We start from the raw sequence: 21,816 nt of genomic DNA on the forward strand, positions 1-21,816 counted from the left end.
CAACAATAGGAAATCTCCACATTGCAAATACTGAAAAACGAAACAAACCCAAAACCCATAGTAAAACATACCTGACTCTGCATTTTCCAGTATCAGAAGTGGGATACTTTTGGCGTCAGTTACTAAAAGTTACAATAAGCACTAAGAAATTGGCCAGATTTTTAAGTTTAAGACTAAAGACCAAAGATAGACTGAAGGTACAACAAAACTGAGCTTATTCGTTCACTTCTGCAGAAGAAACTGAGATACCCACAGGAAACAAGGTGAATTTTTCATGATGCTGTTGGATTAGCATGCTATATAGGGGCAAAAGCTCTTACATATGCACCAAAGATGGGCAATAACTACACAGAATAAAAGATGCTTATAGAAATAGGACCTCATCCCCAAAACACAGTGCACATATTTACCCAAACCACAACTGGAAATCAATTTATATCTAGAAACATTTTTCCATCAAATCCCTGTCTCTGTGGAGGAATCCCCTAGGGACCTAGTAATCTTTTTGCAGTTGTCTATAGTTAATTCACTTTGACATTAAATGTAAATTCCTTGCAGATATTGTGTAAGAGATCAGAATTTTCTCTCACAGTCTGAGAAGGTGAATCTAACAGCATCAATTTCTATCCAGGCTGCTTCTGCAATGCTTGATGAAGCATTGCACTTTCTGAGCACTAACATACCCAGAGCAATTATTAAAAACTGTCATTTTCCAACCTGACACAATAAATTCACAACCCAGAAACTGGCTAAACAAAATATCATTGAGGCTTAAAAGGGAGGGAAGGAGACCTGCAATAAGAATAATGTAGTGTTTTAAATGTTTCACTGTCATTAAAAAAAAAAAAAAAATGGAGGTGTGTGGTTTTGTTTTTTTTTTGGTTTGGTTTTTTCTTGTTTTTCTGGTTTTTTGGTGTTGTTTTTTTTTTATTTTTTTTTTTTTTTTGTGTATGAGTGTGTGGTTTTGTAGGATTTTTTTCTTTGTTTTCCACAATCAGAGCACTCAGGACTTTGACAACCAGAAAAACAGGACAAAAATCTCTCCCAATTACAGATCAAACCTAATCACTGAACATGTCAAAACAGGTAATGCCTACACCACTGCTGCCCCTTCAGAATGACAGCATCCTAAACAATTGTCTTGGAAGTGATTCTGTGATACAAAAAAGAGTCAGGGATTTTATTACTGCTATGGTTCCATGTAAGTAATATATCTACTTTTGGGCTGGTATGATGCCTGCTTTGATTGCAATTTGTCAGCCAAAGCATATATTCACCAATGAACAGCATTAAAAGCAGGACAGCAGCATGTTTAGCCATCTATCAGCTTGCAGATTGCTTCACTGAAACAGCATCAGCTAGCCAGAGCACTCAGCTTTTATTTAAGCAAACCAAGGAAAATGCAACTTCAAGGTGCTCAGGTACCTGAAAAGCATCTGACAAAAAAACCCCAAACCAAAACATACACGAGAGCTCACTTGAAGATCAAACTAAAATGCAGAAGCCCCAAAGTGCATTACTAACCAGAAAAAAAGAGAAAAAGAAACTCATGTTTCCTGTCTTCCCTTCTGTCTTCCACCAAATCACACCTGTACACCTCAAAGACTTTTAGACTTTTCAAAAGCTGCTGCAAGGACGTTTGCAACTTCCCAGGGCTAAAAGAGATTTCCAGTTTCCATTACCTCAGTCTTTACTTTCAAAATACAGTTGTTAGTCTTTCTTAGGTAAGGAAAAAAGATGAAGAATTCAGTAGTGATTTGAGGCTAGAAATTTATTTCTATACAAATTTCAAAAACTGCTCTTAAATTCAGTAGGACTCTTCCACAATTCAAGGTTCCACAGAGGATCTCAAATCTAATCCATTTGCATTCACAGTGCAGTCTGCACTTCAAACAAGGAAAAAAATAATTGCGTCATTCAGACCTTTTTGAATAGAAGCTCTGTGGCTAATCTGGGGAAGATCATTGTTCTGGCCTCAATAATACAAGTACTTCAAGACTGCTGCTAAGTCTTCCCATGACAGAATAGAGCCTGCAAGTTCAGCAAAGATGCCACAGGTGGAGCTTCCTTAACCAAGCTAAATAGTTTCATGAACTCTGCAGAGGGAGTGTGGTGTGAAACTGTCCTCTTTCCCCACTGTCAGATTAGGGAGTTGATCTGTCACCTTAACAATTTATCATGCACTGAATTAATTTACAATAAAATAGTATCATAATGCAGTTGCACTCCCTCAGAGAAATCATCTGGTGTCACAAAGAATGTAGTTCAGCAGACACCTTCACAGTGACCCCACCAGGGCAAGGTTAGAGAGCCTGCCCACATCCCCAAATAAAAGCAGAAGAGCAATCTGAATGTGTAAAAGGACAGAAACCTCTCTTCACAGATTTTCAATGTAAATAACCAAACAAACCAGTAGATAGTACAATATCCTCAAGCCTTTACCTTGCAGGGTAATCTTTTCCATATGCCACTCTAATTTGTCTCATACCCCTTCTGAGGATGACAAAAGAAGACTGATCACAGTCACGACAGGTGTTCCACCAAAGGGCAGACAGCTCAAGAGTCTGTAATTAAACTACACGTCTACCTTTCTTCATTATGTGCTCTGAGGTCCTGTCCCAGAAAGGACCTCCAGATGATCTTCAGTGAGTAGATTATTCCCAAAATTAAAAGATGTTCATTCTTTCAGGAATTGTTTTTGTCTTAGTGTTGTGTATTTCGTTATTTTGGGGTTTTTTGAGGGAAAAGAAAATGTCACATTTTATTAAGTGACAGAAAGAATAATTTGAAAGGAAAAACCCATAGGATATAGCATTGTAACATGTGAAGTCATGAACATATTCACCCTAAATCATGTCAGTTATGATACAAACTGCATCAGCAGCAGGCTAATCCAAGTTTCTCTGCATACTGATGAAGAGAAATTTACCAAAATAAAGGAAAATATACACACTCCTAATTTCCATTAACATCTCAACTTTTTTTTTTTTTTTTTTCTGGAACTGTCATGATTGTGCTCTCAAAAACTGAATCATACTCCTTTTCCTTGCTAAACACAGGATACCTTTTTCTCTGCTACAGATTGAGGCACTTAATCTCATTTGCAGTCAGACAAAACTTTCACTTATTTTATGTAGTTGTACTTTTCCAGAATCCTTTCCGTTCTTCCCTGACCTAGGTCAGTTTGCACGATCCTGTGCAATTCTCTCACTTGCTAAACCTCCTTTCCTGATTATTTCCATATTGTATCTATTCCACACCCATCTCTTGGGGAGCATTTTGTTGCTGTTTTTTAAACCCAGAATGATACCTCATCTTCTCTTGAAGTCTCATACTTCTCTGAAAAGAGAAACTTTGTCTGAAAACTAAAAAAAACTGATGAAGCCATGCAGAACTTTTCTCATTTTCCTGCAGTTTGCCCTTTAAAGCTAACACATCAGTCTGCCTTCCCATTACTATCCAGCACTTCTAGAATTATTTCAGTCATTATCTAGCTTCTCTCCTAATGACTTCCATAAGTGTTTGCTTGTGAGGAATTGCTTAGAGATGATTGTTCCTTTGCCACTTATAAAGGCTGGAGAACTTCTTCTCACTCTCCGGGGGAAAAGACTGAGCATCGCCTTAATGCAAGGGATGCTGGCTGTTAGATGCATGTTTCTTGGGAAGTACTAGGAGCTTCTTCAACACAATGAACAGGTCAGTATAAAAATAATCACACCAAACACACAAAAACTGCTCTGCTAGCCACAGCACCATCTTCAAGAAACAACTGCAGCATTAGCTTCACAATATTTTTTAAATTGGTAAATACCAGAACCGGAAGATATTCTTAAAAGTGAATTTTTAATTTTTGCATTTCAAGTAACAGTGACTTAAAGAACTAGGAAGATTCCAGAGTAATAATTCATGCAATCATCAAATTTCAACATTATCTCATTACTTTAAACTTCCAAAATCAGAAGAAAATAAAGAGGAAAAATACAGCTAGACACCAACTCCAGGAGAATAATGCCAGTCAGCTTAGGCTTACAAAAACAAGTCACTACAATATGGATGGTCTCTCATAGCACAACCACAATGAAGCTGCTGTCATGTGACTGTATTTTCAAAATATACACTTTCATCATACTGACATCTATAGTACCAAATACTCCTAAAAGAAGTAATTTCCACACAGTTTCTGAAACTCTTTTGAAATTGTTTATTTCTACTGACAGACATGAAATTTGAACTAGTTAACGAAGAGGCAGAAAAGTTCAAAGTAACCACAGATAGCTCATAATTTAAGATACATTTAAGATGCAACAACTGTTGCCAGCACTGTGCGCACAGATGTGTATAAAAGAAAGTATGGTGCATGCTTTGTCCTCTTTTGTCTCTTCTGTTATTAAAAAGAAAAAAAAAAAAAAGAGAGAGAAAAAGAGTGACAGAGCAAGGAGCTGCTCATTAAAATTATTCTGAACACTGGAATTGCAACAGTAGTGGACAGAATTTAGGTCCAAATACATTCTCATTATTATTTTGCTTATTAATTAATGTAATTAAAGAGGGTAACAGTGGACAAAGCTTTTTGTATCAACTTTATTAATGACACAGCAGCAGGGATAGAGTGTACCCTCAACAAATTAGATAGATAGATAGATGCAGACAGACACCATCCAGAGGGACCCAGAAAAGGTTGAGAAATGAACCCACTGGAATCTCATGATGTTTAACAAGACCAGGAACAAGGTGCTGCACCTTGGTCAGGACACTCCCAGTATCAGTACAGGCTGGGGGTGAACAGATCAAGAGCAGCCCGGTGAGAAGGACTGGGAGGTGCTGGTGGGTGAGAAGCTCATGACCCAGCCATGAGCACTCACAGCTCAGAAAGCCAAAAGTGCCCTGGGCTGCATCCAAAGCAGCGTGGGCAGCAGGGGAGGGAAGGAGGGAGAGGATTCTGCTCCACCTGGAACTCTGCATCCAGCTCTGGGGTCCCAGCACAGGGAGGACATGGACCTGTTAGACTGAGTCCAGAGGAGATGTTGAGATGGATGGAGCATCTCTCCTATAGGAAAAGGTTGAGGCAATCAGGATTGCTCAGCTGGGAAAAGAGAAGGCAGCAGGGTGACCTAATTGCAGCCTACCAGGACCTGAAGGGAGACTTCAAGAAAGATAGAGGGACTTTTTACAAGAGCATGTGAGCATGTAGAGACAGTAGGAGGGGGAATGGATTCAAACTCAAAGAGAGCAGATTTAGATGATGTGTTAGGAAGACATCCTTTACTGTGATGGTGATAAGACACTGGCACAGGTTGCACATAGAAGCTGTGGATGTCCCATCCCTTGAAGTGTTTAATGTCAGACTGGATGGGGCTTTGAGCAACCTGGTCTAGGGAAAGTGCCCATCTCCACAGCAGGGGGCGTGAAACTAGATGATCTTTAAGGTCCCTTCCAAGCCATTATATCATATAATGATGGTAGCTATATCAGAAATCAGGATGCTTTTCTCCAAACTATCACTACTCAGCAGAAAAAGCACAAGAACTTAATCTTCTAAACAACCCACAAAAAGAATTTTAATATATGTTTCCAAGAAGAAATAAAAAACTCAACACTTGCATGGATCAGCAACAGAGACTCCATTTGTAAACTCCACCTTTTGTTTTAAACTCAGAAAAGTAGTAGTAGGCTGGTACTCTTCTGAAACAAGTTTTATTTAACATTCAGGCAATATCCTTTTGCTAGATAAAAGAAGCCATCTGGATGATAATAAAATGTCACAATTCTCTAAACATCTTTGAGGGGGGCCAGCCTTAAAATGAATACTTCCTTTTTACCCCACATCCACAAAACAGATGTTCAATCTTCAGGCAGAATAAACCACCACAAAATACAATAATCTGGAATGTGAAGCCAAGGAAGCTCACAATTAAGCATGCCAAACCCCAAATCCCAAATTACAAAGGCACCACCTCAATATAGATCTACATGTGCCATGACCAATGATACACAAACAGGAGTTTAATTTAGTTTATCTGAAACAGAAATTTGCCAACTATTCCCCCTGCTCACAACAATACATTGAAGACTGTAAGGCAATAGTGTAACATGGTTCAGGCCACCACCAATGCAGACACAGGAACTATTTATCGACCCGTCAAACCAAAAATAACAGTCATGCATCCTTCAGAAATATTTATGCAACATCTGCGTTGGTTCAACTGACTCTTCTCCAGACACTTTCTGCAGGGCTGTATTTTTCAAAGTTAACCTGAATGAAGTTTGAGAGAGCTTAGAATTAACAATAAAAAAGAATTATCTTAATGACAGGATTTAAATTCCCTATTCTCATGTCACTGCTCTTTCCCCAGGTCACAAACAAACTTATCTGATGGACAGCAGTGACCCAGAAATAAGATCTTACCTTTGATCTTGTCAAAATGGAGGGGGAGCAAACCCAGTAGCTCAAGACAACAAAAATCCTGATGTTGACAAATGAAAGAGAATTACTTCTTGTCCATCATCCAAGTGTCTGGTGTGCTCAGAACAATACACCCAGAATTTGTGAATCCCTGCTGTAAAAGTGGGGCTGGTTCCTAGTTTCTTGGCAAAGATCAACAGGGCTTCCTAGTCCTTACAGTCTGCATCATGGTCCCTGCTGTCTACAGTATGCCAGCTCAACTGGTTGGACTTTTTGTGGAATAGTTTTTATGGATGATCAAGAAGTAACACACTTCACAAAATATCCTGGGAGCAGCAGCAGGCTCTGTCAGCAATGCTTAGTAGAGAACTGCAGCAGAGTACTGGGTTTTGGCCTTGGATAGCTTATGCTGATCATTCTATGAATTCAGGATTTATAAATGCAAAGCACAACTGAAATATGCCCTGAAAGGACGGATATGAAGAAAACATCAAGACTTTATCACCTTTCCCTTCGACCCTTCCCCTTTCAATTATCAAGTGAAGTTGAAAGCAACTTAGGCTGCTGGCTATCTGAACAATCAGGTAAATACAGAGGATTAGCTCATAGCTTGACTAATTCACTTGAAGAATTGACTTGGATTAACTCTGAGTTGTGTTTAGCAGACAAGCTCTTAGTGCATGCAAGAGGTTACATGAATTAAGTAGGCTGTTGTAAATTCACACCATACTTCAGTGATTATTCAGCTTCTCTGACTAGATCCTCGACATATACAATGCCCAACAGAAACAACAAATATTCAATCAGAATATTTGGGAGATACCACAAATTCAAGTGAAAACAGAAAGCCAGGAGGCAGAATAGAGTTGATGTAAAAACAGAAAAAAACCAAAAACCCCTATTTTCTAACACATATGATGACAGAAAGGTTAGTGTCCAAGCACTATCTAGTCTGTCCCACCACTTTTTCGATAAACTCCTTTTGAAGCTCTTTAAAAGAGTAAGAAAGGCAAAAAAACCATCCTATTGGATGAAAGCACAACAAAATATCAATGGATTAATCTTAAAGAAAAAAGAAAATAAGAACTAGTAGTTTGCCTCTAGCTCTTCCGTTGGAACTTGGTGCACATTAGCATGGGTACAAACTTTAAACACTACACACTTCAAAGCCTCCTTCAGACAGTTTTGTAACAAAAGCATAATCCATAAAGCATTACTTAGGAACCACTAAGACTTTTTTTGTGACCGCACAAATAAACTAAGAAGTTCAAGGGATCCAGGCCACAAAAGGAGAACGTACTGAAATCCACCCACAAACCAGACTTTTTAGGCATCCCACAATTGCACACACCAGCTGCGTCCATGCCACCAAAGCTTGAGGCCCATGCATAGCTTCACTCATCCCTGACACAGTTCACTTAGGCATGCTGGATCTGATTTTCAGCCTCCCATTACTGAGTGGCCTCTCTTAGGTCAGGCAACCTTATACTCCCCTTTCAGGAGATCCCACCTGGAGTGCTGCATCCAGCTCTGGATCTCTGAACAAAAGAAAGAGCTAGTGCAGACAAGGCCAGAGAAATGATAAGAAGGCTGAAACAGCTCTCTTATGAGGACATGCTGAGAGAATGGGGTCATCCAGCCTGGAGAATTCAAGGTTCTGGGAAGGTACCTTATAGCACCTACCAGTACCTAAAGAGGGGCTTACAAAATGAAGCTGGAAAGGGACAAGGGTATGTAGTGATAGGACAGGGGGTAATTGACCCAGAAAGAAGGTATGTATCAATTAATATTAAGAATAAATTATTTAGTTGAGAGTAATGGCACGTGGGAACAGGTTGCCCAGAGAAGCTGTGGATACCTCAATCCCTGGAACTGTTCAAGGTTATGCTGCACAGTGCTTTGAGCAACCTGGTCTAGTAGAAAGTGCTCCTATCTGTGGCAGGGGCTTGGGACTAGCTGATCCTTAAGGTCCCTTCCAACCCAAATCCTTCTATAATTCTATACAAAAATGCACTATGGCATGCTGGCAGAACGGACAGGGCAACACTGGCAGGCGAGAAGGAAGAGTAAAGCACCACAACTTACCAAATCCTCAAAATTTCCCACTACAGCAATACTGGCATCCCCCTCTAGTGGAGACACGGCTCCACTATACAAGCAGGAGATAACACTTGCAGGGTCTTGGAAGGAAAGTTAATCAAACCACAGGAGGAACACTCAGAGGAACATACAGAGCACAGAATGACTTCTGGTGCAATTGCAGGAGGCAGATGCATGGTGAGTGCACATTCAGGTTTCCAACTAAGAAAGGTCACCTCATCTTGGGAGCTCCAAGAAAAGTCAGCATTTCCCCCCCTCCTTTCTCACATGAAGCATGAAGGAGCAGGGTGTGGCTTCTTTGCCAAAGCTGTTCCTGCACTTTTGTGCCACTTCTGAGGGAAAAAGTAACTGTTTTCACACAAAAATTATACCAAAGACCCCACATAGATCCCTTCCTAATATTCATAGCATATTGGGAACAACTTAGAAAGAAGAACTGAGAAAGCTGTAAACAAGTCTCCCAAACAGAACTTGGTCATAAAAATCTGTGCAACTCATGGCAAGAAACTTTGTGGAAGAGATGCTGGGGATGGAAATATGCAGGATCATGGCACAAGCCTTTGCTCATATTATTTTTAAGGCATTTATGTTTTTTAAAATCATAAATTCCCTCCTGTCATCAGATTGCACATCTCCTGCTGAATTTTTTTCCTCTAGGCTGAACTTACTAGGATGCTTTTGCAAGTGAAACTTAAGCAATCCAAGGCAGGAAACAGAAACACACTGTACTTCTTGGAGAAGCAGGCACTAACCTATGCTATTCCTATCAACTGTTTGCAAAATTGAATTCTTCTAAAGACTCATTTTTAGTCCATTCATTAATACCAGGATTGTTCTGATTATAGTAATACCCTGAAGTCTCAGTCAGTTTCCAGTCCCACTAGCACGGACTTCTGAAATAGGACACTGTAACTACTGTAAACAAGAAGCTAAAAGATGGGAGCAAACACTAATTCAGAAAAGCCTTCTTTTTTCTGCAAGGCTTCTGTACAGGGAAATACATTGCTCTGAGATAAAGTTTTCAGTAGTTCCATCAATATATTTAGGAGGAGCAAAACAATCCTGATAGCTACATTGCTAGCTACATTGGGGCAGCTCTCAAAGCCCTGTGCAGAAACCATGCCAGGGCAGCTCAGAGATACATGCCTCATTTCCACAGAATTGTTCTCCACATATGGCACATATTTTGGAGGGACAGAAAGGAAAATAAAGACAGAAAGACCAATAAACTTGATAGACATTTATAATATAGACATTTCAAGTACAAGTCACATTCAAGATCATACTCCTTGAATGCTGGGTACCTATCTACACATACATTTCCTTGAAGTTGTTTGTCCCGCTGCAGTATCTCAGAAAAACAATTTAAGAATTCTATTCCCTTGGCAAGAGGAATGAAGGGGCAATGACCTATTGATGCACTGGACTTGTGTCTGCAGGGATGTAAAAACAAACAGGGAGACACATAGATAGAAACAGCTGAAAATCCCAATGAATTCTTCACTGAAAGCCCAGGCTTTGCTCCTCAACCAAATCTAATGCTTACGTGGATGGTTAACATATGGTCAAACACCACTGCTAGTACATCCCAGTGTCACTGTGGCACACAGGACATCATGCTCTTACTAGCTGGCTCATCCTGAAAAGACACAAATTCCCGGAGACATTCTCTGATGGATGCAAGAAACATTCAGGTTATTCTCATGTACTAATAATTTGCCAATACAACATAAAATACTTTAGCAGGACTGCACACACATCTGCAAAGACACCTTCCAAGTGCAATAGTCACTGACATGCAACACAGTAAAAATACAGACCTTGCTGCACTTTACACTCCCTTTGGGACTGACAAGCTTATCATCATCAGTCTGAATTTATGCTTCTATGCTAACATTCCCCTACCAATTTCCCAAATGCTTTTTACTTCATTATTAGTTTTATATATTCAAAGTTAGCATGCAACTACAGAAGCATGCCATCAAGTTTACTCCTATAAGCACAACCTTAGGCAAGGCAGCCAAATTTCCCCCTTACATCCTACATTACAATTTCACTACCACATGAAACCCTTTCCACTGCAACTCATAAGAGGACTGTACATATCTTGTAAAACTACTGATCCAGTGCCTACAGACAATCACTGAAAACACACCTATCACAATAGACATTGAAACAACAACTCAATTATGCGCAAAAGCGCACAATTGACTTATATTAGCTGGAAGATCAATGGAAGAGCTCAGGAGTGTCTGGATAGAACATCAGACATACATACACACTGTCACCCTTTGCTACTTCATATTCAGCTACAAGTAACTGAAAAAATGGTTAGTATCACAACCATGAAACCTTGAAAGCTCCAGGACCCAAGAAGTGACACCACTGTTGCACTAAGAGATTATAAAAAAACACAGTAACTACAATAAAACAGATCCCACCAAGAGAGGCAGTGGGCACCTAACATAGGCGCAGAAACAAAAAAAAAATACTGACCACAATGACCACCACAGTCCCTCCCAGTGCAAGGCAACATCTAGGGGGCAAGGTGACCTTTTCCTGACTCTGCCATTGACCTCCTAAGGTCTCCTGCCACCAGCCATCCAGCTGGCAGCAGCTGCAGCTGGTGCCACTGACAATTTGCTTCTCCTTGATCCAAAGCAGCAGGAAGGTAGGGGTGCTCACCAACCACTGGGCTTCTGTGTTGTGAGTTGAAGGGACAGTGACTGCTGCACTCATGGCACCCCCAGAACTTTCCACCCCTCCTTCAGTGCTTCCAGCTCACTTGACACCAGCAAAGCTGATTCAGAATTGAGTAGCAATAAAACTACAGTTTTCTTCTGCACACACACCCTGGCTGTGGACACCCACATCCTAGCTGGGTGAGGCATGCTGTTCTTCACATGCTGCAGCTATGCAATGCCTTCCCAGTTCCCTTGCTCTGTCACCAGCAGCAGCTCAAGGCTTCAGGACATTGTTCAGCAGATCTGACAACCACAACAGGTCAGAAACAGACTGCACTATCAAAGACTAAACATTTAATGAAATCCAGCAGCTACAGTCCCTTTATCAAAACCTCTTCACAGCAGACAAAACAACACTTGCCACACTCAAAGCTATGTAGCTATGAAAGCTTGAGAATTTATCAGTCTTTCTCCTTTCCTACAAACACCAGCCTGAAGTATTATCACCTTAAAAACAGGTGTGACCTGTAAAGCATCTCTATTTTCTGCCTGGATTCCAGTAAGTCTTTGTTAGAGCTCACGTTCAGCTCACTGCTATTAAATAATCACCCACTTACTCAAAGAAGATACAAATTTCTCTAAGCTGTAAACATTCAATACTCATCCAATACTTATTGCTGTAGCTAACTTCTTCTTGATAAAAAAATGGATACTACTTTAGCTCTATTTTTCCAGGGTGAAAACAATCCTCCTCAAATGGAAAAAATACTTCTAGGGAAAACCTCTGCTCCCATAAATAATGCATCAGCACCATTTCGTATCTGCCATGCTCACCCTAAAAGATGGGAAGGAGGGAGGGAAAGAGGCTTGCAATGAAAAACAGTATGCATTTCCTTTGCCAGATTTTTGCCCCTCTCACAATCTCCAGCATTCTGTACAGAAAGATCTTGCCTTTGATGTCAATCCAATGCTTTCAGGCTTGCTCCTGCAAGCACTGCAATACGCAATACATTTTCTAGCTGGCAAAGAAATGGAGGTACTGCATTAAGTGCCTATGAAATCCATCCTACTCCAAAGGTCATTGTGGCATGTAAATGTCTACAGAACAGCCAGAATGGTCTGTAATATGGCAACACGAGGCCCATACCAAACTGAGAATTATCATACATGACTATCAAACTGACAGACATTTTTTCAGCAGTTTCAAAAATCCACTTCAGAAGGTGTTTGCTTCTTAGTCACAGTTAGAAGCAAAACCAGAAAGATAATATTGGTCTCTCATATTTATCACCTTTGTATTTTTAAAAAGAAAATGAGAGGACCTCTGAATTTTATCTAGAGTATATGATATGGAAACCAAAAAAAAAAAAAAGTCTAAAATAAAGGTAATTCAGTTGGCACAAAAGTCTACACACAGTTCTCTGCAATACAGTATCTGTACTCCCAAAATAGGTTTCCCTCTAAAAGAGATCCAACCTCCCCACTTTTGCAACTGAAGGCATTTTTTGTGCCACTGATCCACACCGCCTACCATCATTTCAGCAGCAGACCACATTGCAATATATGAGCGGGAAACAGTAAGGCACAACTCTGCTCCTGTTTCCGCAGCAGCCAGGCCATTATCCATCAAAAAGTCCACCAGCACAAATCTTCAAGGCACTTGGAAAGCAAAACACTCTGCACACACCCCAGGCCAGAACCCTGTCCAGGCTATTTATCCTGGGAGTGGCTTGAGGAGGAGGGATGTGGTTCCCCCTCTCCGGCTGTGCTGCTGGCAGGGGCAGGCATGCCTTATCCAGACTCCTTGAACCACCGCAGCCCCGCAAGTCTGTGGCTGTTTTTTCCTGCCAGAAGCAAAGGGAGAAGATTCAGTTTCTTTTTAAGAAGAAATACATCTTTATTTCTGGGGTAAAGGCACCAGTGCTCTCCTCTTTATGTGCGCTAACCTAACTGCCTACAGTATCTGGGTCAAGAAGGACCCAGATCCAGCAGGAAATCAGGACAGGACTGAAAAAACCATGGTCGACAAACTATTCGAGGCTGTGCCTGTCAGGAAATTCTGGACACTTTGCACTAATCCAAGCTAGGCTATTGTTCCTCTGTAGAGAAATACAATGCCTTAACCACCCCAAAATTGTTTGTCAAGAGCTTATAAAGAAATGCCACGGTCATGAAGTTGCCATGTGAGATGGGGACACACATATACCACCCAAACCAGCACTAGCACATAGGGTCTTTTCTTTTCTGGTGCTCAGTGTTGCACAAATAGAAACAGTATTTCAACAATTAGAGACATCAGTCATTAAAAAATGAAAATTTATCCTAGAGTGCAACCTTCATCCAAGCAATTACCAATGTTCTGCAAGCCAGGTGTGCCCTTAATCAGCTTGGGAGTATGGAAAGCGTGTCAAGCAGTCAAGAAACATCAATGGAGGCGAGAAGGAGAGGTCTGGGTACACAAAGACAGGCACTTCTCAGAATTCTCCCCTACTTTCAACCAAAACCAAACCAAGGTATCAGACATTCAGATGTTCACTGTCATATATACCAGTACATCCATGAAAGTGCAAGAATGCACAGGCAATGCTTCTACATGTTTTAAATACACTAAGCTTGAAATATAAATGGAGAAAACCAAAATTCAAGTTCCCTGACATGTAAGTAGAACAGCAGCTCTCATTTCCTTGACAGAACTTTCTTCTGCCCTGGGAATAATTTTGTAATTCTGTCAAAGCAACCCATCAGTCTTGCACCTGATCCAAAGTAATTCAGTGCCAATACAGATTTTGCCATTGACATTTATGGGCCATGGATGAAGCCTTAAGCTTCTGCTTTAGCTATGAAGAAAAAGACACACTTCATGTTTCCCCCCATGTAAGTTCAGCCCTAATGCAGCACTGCTGAGGAGTGCCACATCTCTACAGTATCACCCTGTGACACCTGGAAAAGTCAAAAACACATCAGATGCTACTTAACCTCTTCCAGCTGAAGCCATTACTGCCTCAAGTCCCTTATGATCAATCATTTCTGGAGAGCAGTGTTCTCCCTTCAAATTATCAAAACTCCTAAGGCAACAAATGAGGAATTTGTTTTTCATACCTAAATTGAAAGCAATCTTAAAGAAAAAGACATGGGAAGATGGAAGAAGAAAAGACACACTTCATTTTCTGAAAAGTTGGTTTTCTTTTCACCCTACTAAACTGATAGAAAAAATAATATAATATAGCCCATTGTAAAAGATGAAGCAGTGAGATGCACAACATATAAAGAACTAATCTAGTAATTAAAGATGCTGGAGGGATCAAATATTGACTACTCTATTCTTCTTTCAGTAAAAAAGTTTGTATGCATCTTTCCCCTGACATTATGTGTAGCAGGAGCTCTTTAAATATCCCATTTAGAAGGATTTAAGCTGAATTTAAATGTACCTTAAATTACATGCACTTTACCTTCTGAAAGGGAGGAAATTGCACTTACATAACAGATTCTAATTTTGTGAGGGAAACAACAGTGAAAAGGACAACTGCCACACAGTACTGGTTACCACTTTCAAATTCTTCCACGTATCCTTGAGCATTACCAAGACCGTAAGTGACGGCCTGTGAAGAGTTGCCCACTCAGCCCAGATGGCAGAAGAGCTGCATTCAATTTTCTCTGCATCCATATGATAAAAAAGCCAGATATACAGCAACAGTGCTCAGTAAGTGCTGGCAGGTCACCACCTAGAGGTGCTCAAAGCCAGCTCTTCTGACATCTGGAGATGGTAGTCACCTCTGAGAGCGCTCAAACTGCTGCTGGGTATTCAAAGGGAAGATGGTGGTGGTCTCCAAAAGGAATAAAATGCTCAGAAGAATTAATTGCCTTTTGATATAAACCTCTGCATATGAGACAAAGCAAGCTCAACATGGATAGACCAGTGAGAAACAGCAAACTATTCATTAACATGTTATTAAGGGCTCATCACAGTGATATCAAAGTGAATCCCATGTAAGTACAAAGCAGAGCAAAACACTTTCTTCAAGAACCTCTCCTGGATTCCCCAAATAGTTTAACTGTGTGACACTATAAGACCAAGTTAAAGACAGATTTTCATTTTTTCCCATTTTTAAGTGGAGAAGGAATTATATTTTAGTTACAATCTTCCAGAGCTACTGACAAAACCACATGACCATAAAGTATTTTTGTTCACAGTGATAAGGCTGTCTGTTACTCACACGTGGAGTTCCCATATTAAAGCTGGGTATGCAGAGTAGCATTACTTTAATTTTGAATTTTCCATGTGTTTTGTCTCAAAAGCTGTTTAACCTTTTGACCCTCAATATTTGTTTTGAAGAGCAAAGGAAGAGAAAGCAGACACCAGCCAATGTTTTCCTCTCTTCAACCAGCACCGCTACTGCTAAGTTCTCAGAACAAGGTTTATAGCAGCCAAGGGTCTAACTACTGCAATCTGTATTAGGGAGTGATAAAGCCAGCACCACACGGATCATGCACCAGTGCTTCTCAGTATTCCTAAGTAATGCTTCCTTGGTTATTTGCCACACAAAAAGGAAAACAACCACCATTCATGAACAACTGCACAGGATGAGACAGCGTCAACCTATTCTGGAGCAAAACAGCATTTAATTTCATGTGGTTAATATTTAATAAAAACAACAGTAAAACACAGGCCTATCAAGTTGCTTTGTAAGTCCGAGCCCATATCAGTTAAGGAAAAACATGCGGCACGCCTATAGCCAGTAATAGCAAGCTGCAGGGCAGAGCTTCACTTACGCCTGTGAACGCAGAGTATTGCTTCAGTCCACTGCTGAAATTGCCAGAAATATTATTTTAGTACTGCAGTATAGCCCATCCTCGCACAAGAGTAACAGGCTGCACAGCACACAGCCCTGGCCGCCAAATTGAAACATGACTCCCAGACCTGAAAGTGATTCATTTTAGACCAAATGGTACAACACTGCAAACCTGAACTAGCATGCAAAAACTTTCTTTGAAAAGATAAGAGTTGCAGCAGTTTTTAGCAGCAAAAAGTTTGCAGCTACTCCAATTCCCCCACACTTTGAGAACACAAGTTGCCTACAGGATCTCCCCCAAGTTATTTTGCCTTGAAACTTCAAAAAACCCTCAACCAAACAAAAAACCAATGAAACAAGCAAACAACAGCAATTAAAAAGAAGACACACAGAAAACCAATGCAAACCTGGAGCAAATAAGGATGGGGAAAAAAAAGAAGAACGGGGGGGGGGGGGGGAATTTAGGCAGCTTCTAACATTCACAGACAACTGAAATCTGTGAAGGCGTGAGTTTCTTTCACAGAGATATCCCCAAGAAAATGAAATTTAGACATTCCAACATTTTTGTGATAATGAAAACTTAGCACATATTTCCATAGGAAGCAGTTTTTTGGTATCGTTCCCACTGTGGACCTATTTTAAAAGAACATAGGAAAAGAAGCGAGAGGAAGAAACTTGGTCCCTCTGGTTCCACCTCTGTCTTCTCACTTCAGTTTGCTAACGGCTTTTGTCCTCTAGTTTCCCTCCTGCTTCCCCCCCCAGCTCCCGGTCTTTCTCTAATAAATCACCCCCTTGTGCTTGTCATTCATCTTCTCCCTGTCCTTTACCTTTGTAAACATCATGGATACACCGACACTGCTCCCACCGGACTTGAGCAGGCTCTTCGTCCGAAGGACTGAGGAAGTCAGAGAGAGTTGGCAACCATTTTTTATCTAGGACTTTTCCCAGTGCCTTAATTTGGTATAAATAAATCCAAAGACATTTCGGGGTGGAAGGGGCGACGAAAGGGAAAAAAAAAAAAAAAAAAAAAAAGGAGAAAAAGAAAAACATGAGGGCAGACCCTAAGTAAGTCCTGTTAGTGCTCCTTAATCAAACAAGTGCCCATCACTTATTTCAGGCCAGCCCCGGAGACGTTAGTCCAGCAGGAACAGCAGCCTGACCCGACGCCTAGAACTCAGTCGAGCCCATCCCGAAGGAGCCCTTCACCGGAGAGGACTCTGACAAGCCGCTCCGCCAGGCACACCACTGCGCGCCGCGGGACTTAGACCAGGTTCGGAAACACCGGAGAAAGAACCAAAGACAGGAGGCGAAGGGCGCCGTGGGCACGGAGCCCTCCGGGAAGCGGGCACCTTTTCTCGAGCAAGAATGGTGAGACCCCCGCCCCGCCCCCCGGGCCCGCCGCGCCGCGCTGCGCTTACCTGCGGGGGCTGCGCGGGCGCGGCTGGAAGGAGCGCGGCGCCGCCGCCGCCGGCGCGCACAGAGGGAGGGAGGAAGGGAGGGAGGAGGGGAAAGAAGGAGGGAGGGAGGGAGGAATGAGGGGTGGGACGGGGAGGGACAGGACCGAGCAGAGCGGAGAGGGACGGGGAGGGACGGAGCGGGATGGGACGAGACGAGACGGGACGGGACGGGACGGGGAGGGAACGGAACGGGACGGGACGGGACGGGACGGGACGAGAAGAGCTGGGCTCCCTCCGCCCCCGCTCCGCCTGGGCGCCTCCGCCGGGCGGGGCCCAGGTGTACCCGCCCCGCCCGCGGACCCCAGGCGTGCCCCGCTGGCGGCCGCGCACTCCGTAACAGAGCTTGGCCGGTCGCGGAGGTTTCCTCGAGCAAGGGCGGTGGGGTTCGGGCTGCGCGGCGGTGGTGTGCAGGTGTTTCTGGAACAGCCACAGTTCTCGTCCTGTGAAACTTTCGAATCTCCTGCCGATGTCAGTAAGAAGCGTTTGGGAGCCCCCCTTATAGGAACAGTCAATTTACAGGTTCACCGGCGCTCATCCTTGGAAAGGGATAGGGATGCACAAGAGATAGTTTTCCAGATTAATGCTATTTTATTATACAAAACCAGGTTTAAATTGCATTTTCTTCCCCATCCCCGCCCTCCATAAGTATTTTGTGTGAAATACTCAAATTTCATTGGATTGCTGGAGCATCTAGAGGCCACTTTTGCATGTACTTGCATCAAGTGAAAAGACGTATGTTGCACAACACTTAGAGTTCAGTAGCTGAAATGGCTAAGCATTTCTAGCCCCTGTAGGGAGAGTTCTAGGGAGAATACCTACAGCTAGGCAAGCCATCAGTACCTCCAGCAGCACAAAAGCCTATTATGAAGCACCAAGACAACTTAAAGCACTCATATTTCTTAAGGAACCAGAAAGCAGCAGAGACAATTCTCTGATGTTTGTTTTTGTGGCATCAACACAGTGATGACACTGTCTGCCATAGCTGCTGGCAATATCTGCTACGCTACATGTGTGGTTATTAACAAAGGTTTTGGCATCAGTGAGAGCAGGTCTCTTGCTGTCATGGCTGGTGAGATGCTTTCTCTTTAGGAAGCTGTCACCACACAGACCTTGTTTTTGTACTCAGCCTTGTAATTTTGCTCTGAGACCAGACTTCAATATGCTGAAGAGTTTTGTTAAGTACTCAGCAGGCTATTAACTTTGGAAAGTGCTGGATTTCATCTTCTACCTGTTCAAAGCAAGCTACCAAGTGTTTGCAAGAGGTGACCAAAAAGCATGTTCTGTTACAAGCTTTAATAGATGGTTTAGCATCTATACACCAATTATGGTGACAGGTCTTACCAGTTTTCTCCCATATGCACAGGCCACATCCAGGCTGGACAGCTGAAGTCTTGAAACAATGTGCTCAAACTGCACGTGTCCTCTCCTGATGGCACAAAAGGGATGACATACATGAGTCATTGATTAGAGAACGGGTCTTCAGAATGCAGAATTGTTTATTCCAGTTTTGTGGCAGTATATCTGCTGTAGCTTCATTATAAACCAGATTTTACTCGTCTTTTTTGGGACACAAACTGCCTGTACATGTCTACAAAATTGGTCCTGTCCTCAGCCAGATACTACTGTAAGAGCCAAGATTAACTTGAAAGCAATCAAAGCTTCAAGCAAAGGGTCATCTGACAAGATTTACATCTCTGTGGGTGAGACCTACAACTTCAGGCATGCAGGAGTCTTCTTCAGTAGAACAGTGCTTGCTGCTAAGAGCTACTACATCTGCAAATTGGAAATCACCAGTGCTTAGCATCCCTATGGTTACTCAAAAAGTGCTGGTTAGGATGTCCTCTGCAGCAACTCTAGCTACTGACCCCTGAAAGAGAATAGCAGAAAATAGCATCCTGAGCTCATGGGAAAATGAGCATGAGCTGGATTTTTGTGAAGTTAAAATGATCGCAAACATTTTAAAGAAAACTACTTTTGAGTCCAGTTTCAGCAAACTGATGTAGTTAAAGCAGCGATGTTTTTTTCAGTTCTTTTGTTTTCTGTTAGTGACTTCAAGCATGCTTGCTCAGCCCTGAAACATTGACTTGTCATTTATTCGAGGATAATGTCATTAATTCTCAGTCAGCCACTCTTGCTCTAAAAAGAAAATATAGGGAATATTCAGTAAATCTTACAAACAGGCAAATATTGAAGGTCCAGGGAAGATCACATGATCTGACGTTTAATGAATGTAACTGCTATGAGACTTGGCTGTGGTGTTCTGTGGTCTGAGACGTGTTTATGTAATCACACACAGATGTACTGAATTGCATTAGATAGGGAAGCAGTTTTCACATCCTTCAGTCTGGAAAAACTTCTGTTTCCAGAACAAACCGTGTAAGTTCCATGGGCTCAATTTAATGAATTGATTCAAATCATAAGTATGCTTAATGTGCAGACATTGATATATTTAATTCTCAGCATTCATAAAATTTCAATTGAGTGGCTGCAAGATTTTTCATACAACCCCAGAAAAGTTAAACATCTAATTCCTCTTCGGTCTGGGCCAGGAAAGTACCTCTGGTGTTTTTAATTTTAAAAAAATTCTGGGAATTTACACTTGAGATGTCTCTTCACTCTGTCACTTCTCTATGCAGCATGCTCTGGTGTGGATAGCAGTGGATAATTTGATTTTGGAATAGAAATGTGCTGAAATTTTCAGTGCAATTTTCAGTGCTTTGAATGAAACATTCAATGAGATCACTACTAATTCCTGTGGAAAAAAATGGCATGCTTCAGCTCTCTCTGAGATAGGAATAATTACAGACCTTGAACAGTATATTCACTGTGTATTGATCAGCTTTTGTTTCTTAGAGTCACACCATTTGTGGGAGTCCCAGATTGCTAAAGCATGTGTACATTACAAAGAGCAGCTCCAACAATTCACAAAGAATAAAGCACTCTCTGGAGTTTGACTTTTTGCTCATTTGTTATGTACATACTCTCTCAAGCCCAGTGCTCACATGCACTAATCTCTGTTCAGAACAGGATGCAGAGGAAATAACATTGCCTACAGTTAGAAAACTGAGCAAATAACATTACCTACAGTTAGAAAACGTGCTGTTTTCCAGAGAAACTTCAGACACATCAGAAATCTTGCAGAAAGAAAGCATCCCTATCCATAATGCTATGTCATCTTTGTTCTGTGGCAGTGCTTCTGCCTTGCTTCAGTCTCTTGGAGCTCCTGCTATGATGCAACAGTAGTGCATGGCGTTCCATGAGCCACAAACTTCTCTAAAACCTCTAAGTTCTCAAGGCAAAAGAGCAGCTTTTTCCATGGAAACTCTGTCTCTCCCCAGTTCAGCCTCCTGTTGTCTGGACCTGAGGTATCCTAATCCTTCTGAAGAGTAGCAGATTGCTGAAAAGTGAATGTGACCATAGTGCTCCTGGAAGCCAAGCTTTGGCTCTTCATGGCTTTCTGCCCATGCCCAGCCCCTAACAGCAAGATTGCAAGGCCAGGATTGCAGGAAAAATGAGTGCCATAGGTGCCTGAGCATGCTGATGATTAGGAATATATCCACAAAAGCAGAGGAGGTGGTTGATTGTCACAGACTCTATGCAAAGTCTAGGTCAGAACAGGCTGTTTAGACAAGGCCTGCACCAGAAATAAAAGCAGTGTCTGTCCAAATGACCAGGGCTCAGGGCTCTTTGTGAAAGAAGGTTTGGGTTGGTCCTGCACTTGCAACATCCATGTTGCCTTGAGATGACTGGACTAGGGTTTGCAAGATGCTTCAGCTAGTTACAGCCAGAGATGCAAAGGAGTTCAGTGCATTAGTGACTAATCCAGTAACAACTCATAGAGAACCATAAACCTCTGTGTTGCTGTTAAGAGTCTTATGTATCACATAAATATCACATGCCATGAGATGCATCAGAGAGCTGATGGCTGTGTGAAGCGTATGGGGTTTGTCTGGGGCATGCATGGGGGCAGAAGGTTGCCAGGAGGCTCCTGCATGGGAGGCCAGGAAGCTGTTGTTTGTGGATTCACTGTGGTGAGGGAGGCAAGACAGTGAGGAGAAGCGACAGTTTTGTGGTAAGCACAGGCTTACCACAAAGATAGCTGCAGTTTCCATGGAGGGAAGGTGGTGGGGAGGTTGGGCAGGCATCTCCCATGGGATCGCTGCAGCATTGAACACTCCCATGTGTCCTTCAGCTCTATGGAACACCTGCATTGGAGCCTGGGGCTGGGTCACCATCGCTGTTTCAGGGAAACTCTGTGTTTATGCTGCCTGAACACTGCTACTCATTCAGCCTTCTGTTTTCCAGGTTGTTGAAAAAAACCTTTGTTTGTAGGATGTTAAGGAATGACTAGGTAGTGAATGTTCTGATTTGTCTTTTCATCG

General features: G+C 42.0%; 1 protein-coding gene across 5 annotated transcripts in view; it reads right to left on the reverse strand.

The window, feature by feature from the left end:
- Positions 1-17,465, reverse strand: part of LPAR1 (lysophosphatidic acid receptor 1) — a 74,118-nt gene extending 56,653 nt beyond the window's left edge. For 2 of the 5 annotated variants that reach the window (XR_005255182.1, XM_038123658.1), the window contains exon 1: positions 17,396-17,465. The gene's annotated coding sequence lies outside the window, so the exon portion shown is untranslated. Of the gene's footprint in view, positions 1-12,718; positions 13,070-15,957; positions 15,992-16,804; positions 16,929-17,395 lie in introns of those variants that run through there. The other 3 variants (XM_038123660.1, XM_038123659.1, XM_038123662.1) reach the window with 3 other exon arrangements.
- Positions 17,466-21,816: the final 4,351 nt, after the last annotated feature.

Source organism: Motacilla alba, chromosome Z (genome assembly GCF_015832195.1).
Source record: "Motacilla alba alba isolate MOTALB_02 chromosome Z, Motacilla_alba_V1.0_pri, whole genome shotgun sequence".
Lineage (NCBI taxonomy): Eukaryota > Metazoa > Chordata > Aves > Passeriformes > Motacillidae > Motacilla > Motacilla alba.